Below are 14,559 nucleotides of genomic sequence, written 5' to 3' on the forward strand. Positions count from 1 at the left end.
AAAGGATTTATAATGATGTCAGAAGGCTGGTGACGGGGACTTTCGAAATTACAGATGTTTCTGCAGAAGGATCGAGAGAATTATCCTCAAAGGTCCACCAGTGAGTGGGTCTCTGGCTTCGCAACTGGGACCTGTGGTGTGGGAGGGTCCAGGTTACAGTGGGGAGAGGGGGTTGTGTGTGTGTGTGGGGGTATGTGGCCACTTTTGTTGTCACAGCTGAATCAGCTGCTTCTGGGTAGAATTTTTATCCCAGCCACAGGAGTACCTGGATGTGAGGGTTTGCTGGGAGCTCCACTGAAAACCCTGGCCAGGGTCGAGGTGCTGACAGGCTGGCTCCCAGGAGCTTGCTGGCTTCCTAAAGGATGGACTTGGGTATGAGGTCCCTAATTTGGGGGTGGGTCCTTCTCTGGGTTTTCTGTACTTGGATCCCAGGACATGGACTGGGATGGGGCAAGAGAGGCACCCAGGACATAGAATTTAAGTTGGTGCTGTCTCTCCAAGTTATGCAAGTTCAGGGTCAGCCTTATATGACCCCAAGAGTGAGCACTTCTTTAAGGTTTCTTAAGGAAGCACATTGCTGAATCAAACCAGTCTTATCTCAGATGGACAAATTTGATGAGTTGGCTGGAAAGAAAGACTTAGGCATGGTCTCCCCAAACTCCCACCTCCCAGCCAGCATCTCATCATCATCTTGGGAACAGGTGATTTTGATGTTCATTTCAGTTTGAGCTCTGCTGGCTTGGAGAACATCTTTTGTAGACAATCCTGGAACCACCAGAATGTCTCCCTTGGGGGCAGCTCTGATGGGTAGGGGCTATGAGCATGAAATTAGTGAGCCGGGGAGGCATCAATACCAACAGTGGGGACCTAAAGCCACCGGAAGCCTCCAGAGGATGCATTGCAGTCCAAGAAATGGACTTGACAGTGGACAGTGGCCCCAGCTTGAGGTCACCCAAGGATCAGCCCCACACAGCATCGCCTGCTGATCACAGGGACCTTGGCAAGTCTCTAGCTCCATAAAGCTCAGCTCTCTAGCAGGTCAAACTGAAAGAGCAGCATCCATTCTCTGCCTTGCCAGCAGAAGGTGGGGGCTGCAGAGTGCATCCGCCATTTGGACCTGGGTCCCTCATTTACCAGCAGCCCAACCTCAGGCAGCTGTCCTAATCTCTATATGCCACATTCCCCTCAATCAATAGGATTAGTCATGAGATTAGCTGCTCACAGGTTTGTGTGAAGAATTTAATGAGGTAACACCAGAAAAAGTCTGGAGCAGGTCCAGTGTGGCACATAGTATATGCTCAATAAACACTACCTGTTGCCATGGTCAGTTTTAATATTCCTGAGCTTAGCCCTCTACCAAAGAGGGCTAAGGCCATTTCTGCACCCCTCTCTGGCGAGGCGAAGAGACCAGGTTCTTTATCCTACTATGTGCTCGTTCCTGGCACCGCTATGGGGCCATGTTCTGGGCCTAGCAGAGTTGACTTTCCTTCGCGGCCTCTGTTTCCCACACCTTTGGTGGCACTTTCCCGTTACCTTACATACTGACCTCCTCTCTGTGTCCACTATTTTGTGTATATTATCTCAAAGTCTTTTGACAACCATCCAAAGTAGGGATCATTACACCCACTTTACAGATGAGAAACCTGGGCTCTGCAAAGTTGGGGAAGCAGGTCAAGTTCAGACAGGTGTTTCGTGCTGGTGGTGAGGTAGAAATCAACTTCCTGGCCCCAAAGTGCTGGGTTCCCTGCTCCCTGACCCACTCACTGGTCAGGCCTGTCCTTATTGTGGCCTCCCCATCAAAGACCGCTCGTAGAGGAGGGCCTGGGGCTCAGAACATATGGTTCCTTTTGGAGTGGAGTTTATGCTTCCACATCGAGAGGACCTTCCAGCTGAAGGACTCAAGGCCTCCTGGTAGAAGCTAAGTCCCAGTCAGCAAGACCTGAATTGTGTAGATGCTGGAGATCTCTTAATCAAACTGAGGTTTTTGGAGTTATCACTGTGGCTCAGCGGTAATGAATCTGACTAGTATCCATGAAGACACAGGTTCAATACCTGGCCGCCCTTAGTGGGATAAGGATCTGGCATGGCCATGAGCTGCGGCAGAGGTCTCAGACTCAGCTCAGAATTGGTATTGATGTGGCTGTGGTATAGGCCAGCGGCTATAGCTCCGATTCCACACCTAGCCTGGGAACTTCCACATGCTGAGAGTTCAACCTTAAAAAGACCAAAAAAAAAAAAAAAAAAAAATGAGGTGCTCATGGAGGTGTGTTCATTCCTAACACACACCTAATGCAGTTCTTTGGGGCAATGGGATCCATGTAAATTGTCTACTTGATGTGTCTGCACAGAGGAGAGGGTTTAGCCTGTAAAAAGCTGGTGGGCCTGACCAGTGCAAAAAAACAGAACAAAACAAAACAAAACAAATCAAAACACTAGCCTTTTAATTTTTTTTATTTTAATGTCTATCTTGGGGATGGTTGTACACTGCACATACTATAATTACATGAGTATGGTAGCACAGACATATGCTTTATAAATAAATAAAGATGCATAGATTTTTATAAGTTTTGCTTATATTTGGCACAACTGTCTTGCTGCTCACTGGTTCCTGGTCCATCTAGAAGAAGCTTTAATGAATTGAATACATCATGGGAAGAGGTCTCGGTAGAATCTCTGAGGTGTGGGAATTGAATACTGGTGTGTGTTGTATGAGTATGCACGTGTGTGTGTGTGTGTGTGTGTGTGTGTGTGTGTGTGAGAGAGAGAGAGAGAAACAGAGGCAGACACAGAGAGATGGAGAGAGGCCTTTATTTCTCCGGAGGAAGGCTACTTCCGCGTATAAGATCTTTGAATCCCGAGTGCTGTGAGGACATATATTCCAGAAGGAAATTGTAGTGTGGGTTCAAATCTGGTCTGGAGACAGCAGTTCCCCACTTCCCAGAGGTTCCTTTGGGAGCTGGAGGCTGGTAGCCTTGGCTGAGCCATCCCTGCGCACCCCCCCCCCACCCCCAGTGAACATGTACACTTGCTGTTCTGCTGGACGCTCAGGTTTCACAAGAGATTCTCATCAAAACCAACGTGGTTAACTGTAAAATTGCCTAAGGCAGATGGAGGGGACGTGGCGGGTGCTGAGCTAAGTCAGTGCTGGGTTTCTGGGTAAGAGAGGATGGCCAGACAGCAGGGAGGGAAAGAGCGCCCCGCCTGCCCCAGTACTAGGGGCTCCCGGGAGCCTGCTTCATCCCTAACACACACCTAAGATAGTTCTTTGGGGCTGAGGGCTCCGTGTAGACTCTCTACTTGATGGGCCCGTGCAGAGGAAGTGATTTAGCCTGTAAAAAGCTGGTGATGTCTGACCAACGAAAAGTAATTAAGGAGGATGAGGAGGGGGATCTGTTAATTATTTAGACCCCCTGGTGGAATCAGCCACCCAAGTTCAGTCTCTGGAAACTCCAAGGTCAGGAGCAGAGCTGACCCAACTTCTGGTTCTGACTCAGTTACTAAACCTCAGTGGGACGTCGGTCAAGAGAAAGTCTCTGGTGTCCTATGACAGAGAGACATCTAAAATGATGCAGCCAAAATATATGTGTGTAAATATACGTTATACACACACACACACACACACAGATATAATGTGTATATATGTAGTTATACAGTTATATAGTTTTAGATGCCAACTGAAACTATATGGAGCTATATATAGAAAACACACACACATATAACTTAGAGAGCATCACATGAGACATGTCTCATAGTTCATATGTCTCGTACTTCATTTGTTATTTAAACAGATCATCCGCCTCTAGGATACAATTATTTCTTTGTTTAGAACATAATCTAGAGGGAAGCATGTAGGAGGCATGGCTTTTTTTTTTTAATGTGAAGTAATGTTGTGGGATGATTGGCAGTTGAACAGAATTTCCTTTGTTGGCATTTGTACGTCTTCCTATGACCCCACCTCTTCCCAGTCCTAATATTTGTTTAAGGTTGTTCAGTAATTGTTCCTCTTCTCTAGGACTTTGGAAGTCATGGCCATTCCGATCATCATGCACAGGGAATTCTATAATAATTAAACAGCTGCATGCGTTTCTGTTCATAACCGGGCAATGCCTAGATCATTTTGTCTTCACCCAGTCCTGCCAGGGTGCAAAGGGCAGAGACAAGAGAGCAAATTCCTGAAGGTCATGGTTATTCCCCCCAACCCCTGCAATGCTTGCAGTTCCTCCAGACCCTTGCATGGGTTTTATACCTAAAGACAGTTTCAGACTTTATAAATTGTATACTTTCAAAGTGGGTTAAAGTCAAGTTCAGCTGTGACTGTTAGCGAGGTGGATGGGGCTGCACAGATGCAGCCTGCAGATGGTGTGGAATGAGGGGCCTGGTGCACGGAGTTCAAAGTGCAAACAGAAGCTGTGTAATAAAGCAGCAAACTGTGGTTGGTGTTGAAACTGCTCCTGGAAAAATGGCACTCTAATGTGTTTTAGTTAGTCTACATTCTTTTTTGCACATTTTGAGGCTACAATAAAAATAAACATCAAAGGCTATACATGTTAAATTTTTTTGCATGGAAAATGAGAGATTTTCTGACAATTAGCTTAGCCTCCCTTAAAAAACTCACTCACAATAGACTGTGACTGCTGAACGGCATGCAGTGTGCTCAGGGCTCTGACTTTTTCTTTAAAAATATTGATGTATAGTTGATTTACAATATTGTGTTAGTTTCTGGCATACAGAAAAGTGATTCAGTTATACAAATGTACACACATACATACAAACACACACACACACACTTATATACACATATATATATTCTTTTACAGATTTTTTTCATTTATAGGTTATTACAAGATATTGACTATGGTTCACTGTGCTACACAGTAGGTCCTTGTTGTTTATCTATTTTATATACAGTAGTGCATATCTGTTAATCCCAGGATTCTGACTTTTGTTTGTTCTGTTTAACATATCCCTATCTGGCAACTTTACTGCAATATTTTCTAGATCTTTCTTTAGGATCTACTACTAATTTTATTTTATCTTATTTTATTTATTTATTTATTTTTGTCTTTTTGCCATTTCTAGGGCTGCTCCCATGGCATATGGAAGTTCCCAGGCTAGGGGTCTAATCAGAGCTGTAGCCGCCGGCCTATGCTAGAGCCACAGCAACGCAGGATCCGAGCCACGTCTGCAACCTACACCACAGCTCACGGCAACACTGGATCCTTAACCCACTGAGCAAGGTCAGGGATCGAACCCGCAACCTCATGGTTCCCAGTCGGATTCGTTAACCACTGCGCCACGAAGAGAACTCCTACTACTAATTTTTAAAAAATCTGAACTTCACATTTTCAGAAGAACTTAAGTGCTGATCAGGAGCAATATAGTTCTCAAGGAGAAGAGGGGACAGAGGCTTGCTTTGTGGTGCTCTCAGGTTACTTTTGATTTATGGCTCTTATAAGTCCATTCTCCATCAGAGATCAGAGAGGGTTTACTTTAGGAGCCCTAGTCTTCAAAGAGGATGTCCAAAAGACCAGGAGCAAAAGCCAGACAGTTGGTAAGGAAGGTAAGCAGCAGCTTTGCATAATGTCAGGGTCACATAGTTCTCCCAACAAACGTGGTTTCAAGACTTAACATGTTGAATCCTTGACTTTGAGTCAATTTAGCACAGACTGCACGTTTACACAAAGAAGCATCAGTCTTGAAATCAGCAGAGCCGCTGAACGAGCCCAGCAAGCCAATTGAGATTTCTATTTGGGGGTGACCTTTTACCTTGGGGGTCCCTAAAAATGTCTAGGGGAAGCTACTGTTTAAAAAGAAATCAATCTGAAAACAGGCAGAGTAGGACCATAGGCTTGGAGGACAGCATTGTCCACAAAAGCAATGATTCTTAATGAATACTGATCTTGCAGCAAAGCAAAATGAAAGATTTACATTATTTCTTGTTTCAGGGAAAAACTGAATAAAGACTTTTTTTTTTTTTTTTTTTTTTTTTTTTTAAGGCATTGGCTTCTAGGGAGGTAGATTTGTATCTAGACTCAAGAAGCAGATAGGGCCAGTAATTACAAAGCAAAAGTAATCTGTAACTTGCAGGACTATAAGGTATGAATAAGTGCTCTCTCTCCTAGATAGAGGAGTATTATCTGGTGGTCGTATTTCCATCAAAGATAGAAACATCTTTAGGTAAATTTAAGGAGGGTGACTTGAAAGAAAATTTCCCTCAAGAAATTTTGTAGAAAAGAATTCTCTTTTGAAAAAGATGTAGGGCTGTTGGGCCGTGGGGTTTTGAGAATTCAAAGGAGTGAGGAAGAGCAAAAAGGAAACTATTTCCAGTTACAAAGAGATCCATCAACCCCAGGGCCAAGTGCAGTGGCTTTGATACAAGCAACACTCCCATCCATACAAAGCTGGCTGTTTTTCTTTTCTAACACTATGAGAGGTAAGTGTGCTTCTGAGTTTTGATCGTGAAAATAGATGTGACCCCGACTCCCCTTTAACCAGCCCCCTGCCCTGCCCCATCCCATCTCCTCCCTGTTTTGCTTTCAGAAAATCAAGCATAAAGGGTAGGCAGACTTTGGAAACAAACAAACTTACGGTTACCAAAGGGGACAGGTCGGGGGAGGGAGGGAGGAGGGCATGGCACATGCACATGGTGGTGTATGGAATGACTGGCCAATGGGGACTTGCTGTATAGCACAGAGACCTCTACCCAGGATGCTGTGATCACCTACGGGGGAAGAGATTCTGCACAAGAATGGATGTGTGTACGTGTATGACTGACTCTCTTTGCTGTACAGCAGCAATGATCACCACCTTGTAAATCAACCAGACGCCAGTAAAACTTTAAAAAATGAAAAAAGAATAAAGCATACGGGAAGGGGTAAAGTAGGAGCTTGGGGTTAACAGATTCATACTACTGGATATAAAACAGATCAACAACGAGGACCTGCCGTACAGGACAGGGACATACAGTCAACCCCTTGTAATACCCTATAATGAAAAAGAAACTGAAAAAGAGTATAAACACATCTGTTGTACACCTGGAACTAACATCCAACATTGTAAATCAGCTATACTTCAATTAAAAAAATTACGAGAACTTTACTTGAAGGGGCCTTCATTATAAAGCGAAGAAAGAAAAAGAAAAATTATCACACCCACAACACCCAGAATCCACTTACAACTTCCAAGAAGGACTAAAGGAAGAACTCATGTATTTTCAAAGCACTGGTGACACAGGGAACATAGGAGACAAGGCGTCCCCCGGAAAGACCGGGGTATCTGCCTGGGGACAGTCTGCCATGGCAGATGCGGCTCTGGGCTCCCCGGATGGCCATTCATTGCCAACCACCTTCCCCTCTGCAGGCTGACAAGGAAAAGTCCACTGTCCAGTGCACCTTCCAGCCAGGTGAGAATGGTTCTGGCACACGAGACCCATAAGGGGGAGTTTGCAGAAAGGGGCTTCCTTTCCTGAATAGAAAGATGGAGCCCCACAAGGAGAAGGGTTGGAGGCCCCTCCCATCTGCTTCCTGCCTGGACAGACCTGAAGGGTGGGCCGCCTCAGGGTGGAACCCGAACACAGGAGCCTCCCGGCCCCTTAATACGAGTCCTGGCCCACTCACTCCAGAACTACCCCTCGCAAGCGCTGGCCCAACGCCCGGCTGCTTGAGCCACTGCAGTTAGATCTCCCGTACTGTACAGCCAAACACAGCTCTCACCGGTAAAGCCTGGCCAGAGCTTTCTCCTTTTATTTATTTATTTTTTTTTTGTCTTGTTAAGGCCAGGCCAGCAGCAGATGGAAGTTCCCAGGCTAGGGCTCAATTGGAACTGCAGCTGCTGGCCTACGCCACAGCCACAGCCTTGCTGGATCTCAACCACGTCTTCAGCCTACAGCACAGCTCAAGGCAACGCTGGATCCTTAACCCACTGAGCAAGGCCAAAGATGGAGCACAGGCCTTGCTCAGTGGCGAACTCTGGTGTCCCCACGGATACCTGTTGGGGGTTCTTTACCACTGAGCCACTACGGGAACTCCCCAGAGCTTTCTGCTCTTAATGTCGCTGTAAGGATATGCATCATTTCAGTCGCCTTTGGGATGCAGGGTTTATTTTCCCACCTGAGTTCCTTCTTTCTTTCTCTGGCATCATTCAGTGTTATCGGGAGAACAGAGGGGAAGGGAAAGATTCAGGAAGTTAAAAGGATGTTTGTGCATGAAGAGGGAAGTCTGTGCCATCCAGGGGGGTGTCCAGCTTACTCTTCCAGTGTGTCAAAAGTTATTTATGTATTTATCTTGTCTTTTGAGGGCCTCAACCATGGCATTTGGAGGTTCCCAGGCTAGGGGTCAAATTGGACCTGTAGCTGCCAGCCTACACCACAGCCACTGCAATGCCAGATCCAGTTGCTCCTGCGACCTACACCACAGCTCACGGCAATACTGGATCCTTAACCCACTGAGCGAGGCCAGGGATTGAACCTGCATCCTCACGGATACTACGCCAGTTCGTTACCACTGAGCCAGGACAGGAACTCCAAATAGTTCAGGAACCAACTGTTGTTCCCTGAAAGCACCTTCTGACTTTATTCACAGTCTGCAAAGGTCTTATAGGAAATGTCCCCTTTCTACCTGGGTGGGACAGCATACTTTGGAGGCGTGGGAGTGGGGAAGGGTCAAGAAAGACACATTGCTTGAGGTTTGTTTTACTCAGAAAATAGGCTGAAGCAGGGGATTGGCAGCCCCAAGGAGAAGGGACAGGGGAACTTCAGGAACAAGCATTTCAGAAAAAGTGTGTTGCCGATATTAAGATAGGTTCAGGTACCAGAGCAGCTTCTGGAGAGTTCTCTGAAGAATGGGCGTTGGAAAAAAAAGTTTTCTTTTGAGAGAATATGGGAAAATGCCTGCCATGTGTGAAAGGGTAGGACCCCTATTTCCTACCAGAAAATAATTCATTTTCAAAACAAAAAACAGCTATGTTAACAATTTTAACCAGAAGGGAAATAATTTTAAAACCTAGTCGCTTCATGTTGTCAAACCGAGACCATTTGTGACTTGTTTCAGGGTCCCTCTCTCTGACGCGTTCAAAGATGTCAGGCAGGAACTCTGTCCTTTGGCGGTAAGCGCTCTAGAATATTACCGGCCCCTTTTGCAGAACCCAAAGGAGACGCAGAGACACCTAATGACTCATCTAGGTCACTAGGAAGTCACCTGAGAAACTGAAAAATTTGCTTGAGTTTCCTGTGCAGCCTCTACTCCCACCCCCAACACGACCAACCAGCAACTGAGGTGTCTTCACTGCTGTGACAAATGCTTGGTCAGAAATGCCCAGAGCCGAGGAGCCTGCGGAGGGCCACCAGGTGGAGGGCATTTCCATTAAGAAGGGGCTTTAGGAGAGTCAAGCAACACCAGGCTCTCAGGGAGGAGAAACTTGTCAGTATTCCTGCTACCGCAGGCCTCCGTTTTGGCCTCGATGTTGCAAGCTAAGCTTGTGGGGTTACATAAAGGGCCCTCTCTTGTCTGTCCTCTTCATGGGTCCTTGCAAGTAGAGCAAGGGTGACATGAGGTTGAAGAGGGGGCTCATCACCTCCCACATCCCACTGGGGCCCTGCCACCCTGACTTTGCCCAGGCTCGACCCCCACCTGGCTGCCCCTTCCCTCTCCTCTTGGTTCTCACCCTCCACACCACCCTCCTCCTCAACGCCTGGGTCTCTGTCTCCAGCGAGTCTCTTCCAGGGTCCTCCAGCGTGTTGCCACCTCTCCTTTCTGAGGATAGACAGCCTGATGGAGCATCAGCTTAGAAAAATGAACATGTGGTACCTATATGCAATGGAATACTACTCGGCCCTAAAAAAGAACAAAATAGTGCCATTTGCAGCAACATGGATGGAACTAGAGATTCTCATGACTTAGGTGAAATAAGTCAGAAAAAGAAAGACAAAAAAAATATATATCACTTATATGTGAAATCTAAAATATGGCACAAATGAACCTATCTACAGAACAGAAACAAACTCATGGACAAAGACAACAGACTTGTAGTTGCCGAGGGGGAGGGACAGGGAGTTTGAGGTTAGTGGATGCAAACTATTGCATTTGGCGTGGATAAGCAATGAGGTCCTGCATGAGGGAACTATATCCAATTACTTGTGATGGAACATGATGGAAGATACTGTGAGAAAAACAATGTGTATGTATGTAAAACTGGATCACTTTGTTGTACAGCAGAAAGTAACAAAACATTGTAAATCAATTAAAAAAAATTTTTTTTTTTGTCTTTTTGTCTTTTTAGTGTCACACCCGCGGCATGTGGAGGTTCCCAGGCTAGGAGTCTAACAGAGCTGTAGCCTCCAGCCTATGCCAGAGCCACAGTAACGCAGGATCTGAGCCATGTCTGCGACCTACACCACAGCTCACGGCAACGCCGGATCCTTAACCCACTGAGCAAGGCCAGGGATTTAACCCGCAACCTCATGGTTCCTAGTTGGATTCAGTTCTGCTACGCCATGATGGGAACTCCTAAAAGAATTTTTTTAAAAGAAAATTGAACATCAATAGCCACGGCTGACATTAACTGCCCATTTTTTATGACTGTACTGCGTGCATTATTTAATTTAGTCTACGCAGCTACTTTAACTGTAGGTCCTACTACCATCCTTGTTTCATAGATGAGGAAACTGAGGCTCAAGAGAGAAGCTGCTTTGTATTATTTGGCTAAAGCCAGAAAAACAGACTGAGAGAAAAAAGAGCATCACTGTACTGAGTCTGTGTGTGCTCCCCGTGTAGCCCCCGCCCCTTCTCTTTTCTGGTCCTGGCTGTTCTTACAAATTCTTGGACTCTGTCCTCAAGACTGACACCCTCCCCCAAGCCCTTCTCTGTGCAATGGCCTCCCTCGGCCCCAATGTCACTTGCTTCCTCAGTGAAGGGGCAGGTATTTCCAGAGAAGAGAGAAATCTCCTGGCTGCAAACTTGCTTGCCCAAAGCTCTCCCAGGCTTCTGGCAGGTTAGATCCTGGCTCAGCCGCCACTTCTGAAGTTGCTTCTACTCCCAGAGGCTCACTGTGCCTTCCCTTAGAGTATGAACAGGTGTGGGGCCTCCCACGACCTGTCCTCCCCCTGCCCCACTGCCGCCACTGGAGGCCTGTGTCTTGGGAGGTTTGGGATCTCAGGGACAGTCCCTCGGAGGAAGCAGAGCCCAGGAGGTGGCATCTTTGGGGCACTGCTCTTTGCTCTTTTAAAGCTGAAACATTTCAAACTTGCCTTGTCATTTTCAAAGGTTTCTTAGCATGCAAAGAGGCTAAATGGCAAAGGGGAGGATTGTGAGTCTAGATAGATTTGAACACATTTTCCCGCCCCCCTTCAGTTTCAAAATGTGTGGGCAGTTTCAGAATGTAAAGCGCCACCTGACACGAGGGAACTGGGGTTTGATCTTTCCACATCCAGGAGGGCACTTAGGAAAAGTATGGCTTTCTCTTAGGTCAGAGGGAGTCAGGGTTGCCAGGATACACTCTTCTGGACTGACCTGGGTCCTCCTCAAATTCTTATGTTAATATGAGGGTCCCCCTCAGATTCCTCTATTCCTAACTCCTAGTCCAGCAAAATGTGACTGCGTTTGGAGATTGGGTCTCTACAGAGATAATTAAGATTACATGAGGTCATTAGGGCAGGCCTGACTGCAATATGCCTGGTGTCCTTAGAAGGGCAGAGGGGGTGCGTGGACAAAGGGAAGCCCATGTGAAGATACAGGGTAAGGACAGCCGTCCACAAGCAAAAGAGAGAGAGAGGCCTCAGAAGACACCAACCTCCTGATACCTCAAAGCCTTCACAAAAAATAAAGCCATGCCAGGTCTCGCCACTCGATCTCTGGCCCCCAGAATCATGAGACGCTACACTTCTGTGGTTTAAGCCACTCAGTCCGTGGTCCTTGGCGAGGGCAACCCCAGCCAAATAATAACAGATTTCACACGGTGTCTGATACTGCGTTATGTCGACGGCTCTCTGTGATCTCAAATCTCCTGCCGCATCAGAAGTGTCTTTGTAAATATTTCTCCAAAAATAGTGGCAAACAGCGGTTCACAGAGATGCAGGCCCCACACAGTCAGCCTCGGCTGCTGCCATTCCTTCAGAGAGAAGCCTCGAGAACACAGCGGCGAGTCAGCCTCACCGAGATTTTTTACCTGTGGTTCTAGGAACTCGGAGGCATATTAGAATTCAGGCTTTGCATAGCCCACTAAGCCACTTCTAAGGGCAAGGCTACCTGAGGTATTTTGCAAAAATGCATACTTGCCCGAGTCCTTCCTCCCCCTGTGTGCTGCAGCCCTGAGGGCCCACACGTCAAACCCGGGCCAGGGGACCCAAGTTCAGGTTCTGGAAGGACTCCATGCTGTGAGCCACGTGGGTTCATTGCAGGGAATTACAACCACGCCTTATCTTCTTGCCTAAGCGCATTCAGAGAGACCCAGTGCAGTGGGATAGAAAAAGAACGGCCTTCTCTGTGGTAGACCGCATTTGTTTTGCATGCTAGGCTCTCAGACTCTCGCTTGCCTGTCACACAGAAGGGAACAATGGCTTGCTTGGTCCCACACCTCCTTCCCCCCCCCCCACTTCCACAGGGGTATCTTGCGAAAAATGAGTTATGGGTTTCCTCCTGTGAGAATTGCATGCACTGATAAAGTACCATCCCAGGAAGAAAACACAACAAGATGTGTTTTTTTTTTTTTTTTTTTTTTTTTTCCTCCCCTGCTCGCTCAGAGCTGCAGTTGGGGAGGGGACACGCACTATAAATGACAGGCAGTGAGAAAGGACCACAGTTCTGAGTCCCACTGATGGCCAGGCTGGGCAAACAAAGGTCCCAACTTTGAGGAGACCATTTGGCATCATGCTCTAAGGCGATGCCCACATGGGACCCCTAAACCGGGACATTTTGGCACCTTCCAGCTCGGAGGAGTGGTGTGGACAGTTAGCCCGGATAGTATAAGCTCTCAGACTGATGAATCACCTTGGTCAAGTTAGCTATGAAATGGCCAAGGTTTTCACTTTTATTCTCTGCAATGAAATCTCAATATTATGTTCTTGAGTTAGAGATTAGGAAAGGCCCTGAGCTCTTTTTACTGACAGGAAGGCATGAAAGGCCCATTTCCTATGAGCCTTTTGAGTATTGGTTGGGGGGTGGTGGTCTTAAAGTCCCCTCCACATGGCCCCCCTTGAAAGCTAACTGTCCCCATTTCCTAACCTGGGGTGGGGGGGCATGAGTGACAGTCCAGGTTACGCAGTGGCTGCAGGGGCTGGATTAGCTGCCGGGCTGCTTCTCTCCCGGCGTCTACGTGGGTCACTAGGTCCCCTTGCTATCTCTGTCCATTCTGGAAGCACAGAAGGCAGGCCAGCACCCACGTGGAATTCCAATCTATCATCCTGTGGAACGTTTCAAAAATTTCCTGAATCTGCCTTCCTGAGTTGGAGTGGGTATTGAAAGAAGAGTCAAGCAGGAAGATCTTTTTTTTTTTTTCTGTAATTCTACAAATATTGCTTCCTTTGCTTGTTAGCGGCCCAGAGGAAATGCAGCGAGAGAGAGAGCCGTTCACAGCTTCTCACCAGTGGCTGGCGTTTCTGCCTGGGGAGCCCAGCGCCCTGAGGATGTGTGACTCATAAGCATCGCATGATTCAACTTCACTAAAATGTCCTCAGCTGCCAGTAAAGAAGCACTTGAAAACCCTTTAATTTGAAGCTTTGAATCGGTTAATGACTTGCTTTCTTCCCCTTCTCCTGAACACCACCCCCCAACACACACACACACACACACACACACACACACACACACACACACACATCTTTGCCAAGTGTTTAAATTTCAAGAAACCCGGAAACATAGAGGCTCTGTGGCATCCACAATAGCGTTTGTTGTGACAAAGTGGCTGGCAGCCCTCTGCCTTCTGCATTCTTCTGCTCACTTGGCTGTATGAATAAATAATGAGTCACAGATACTATTTGGGGTGTGCTCTTGAGTTTGTAGCCAGAAAATTAATTATCCCCCCATCCCATCCATCCCACTCTGTCTCAACTCTGCCAAACCATCAAGCCACACTCTGCAGGCACCGGTCAAAGTGCTTGCCTCGACACACTGCAATGCTTTGGGGACATTTCTATGTTATTATTTTCATTTGGTTAAGCACGGCCCTGTTTCTCCACCAAAGATGCACAAAACACACATGCACCCACACGTACTCACACACTTAGAGCTCAACTATAGCTTTGCACATTTCAAGAGACCAGTTGCAGAAATGCAGACAGGTACTTCTTTTAGGAAGCATGCAATCTAGTGACTTCGGCAGCCACAAACACTTGACTTTGGAAAATCCTTCATTGCACTTGGAGAGAGAGATCTCTGTACGCTTTATCTGCTTTCTCTCTTGAAAGATGCCGGCTGCTTCATTGCACTGAGGTTGCAAGGAGTAACCCAGCACAGCCCCGTCTTGGGGCTTTCAACCTAGACCAGCCTGTCCGGCTACTGTACTCTCTGCCTTTTGGAGACAACTGACTTGCAACTTTGTCCCCGCTGTTCCTTCCCCGGGCTGGAAGCC

General features: G+C 47.0%; 1 protein-coding gene across 5 annotated transcripts in view; it reads right to left on the minus strand.

Moving 5' to 3' along the window:
• RUNX1 (RUNX family transcription factor 1) overlaps positions 1-14,559 on the minus strand; it is a 263,788-nt gene that overhangs the window by 248,311 nt on the left and 918 nt on the right.

Source organism: Sus scrofa, chromosome 13 (assembly GCF_054392235.1).
Source record: "Sus scrofa isolate SSC_HxYL_T2T_F1_AM1 chromosome 13, Sscrofa_HxYL_maternal_Yorkshire_Landrace_v2.0, whole genome shotgun sequence".
NCBI lineage: Eukaryota > Metazoa > Chordata > Mammalia > Artiodactyla > Suidae > Sus > Sus scrofa.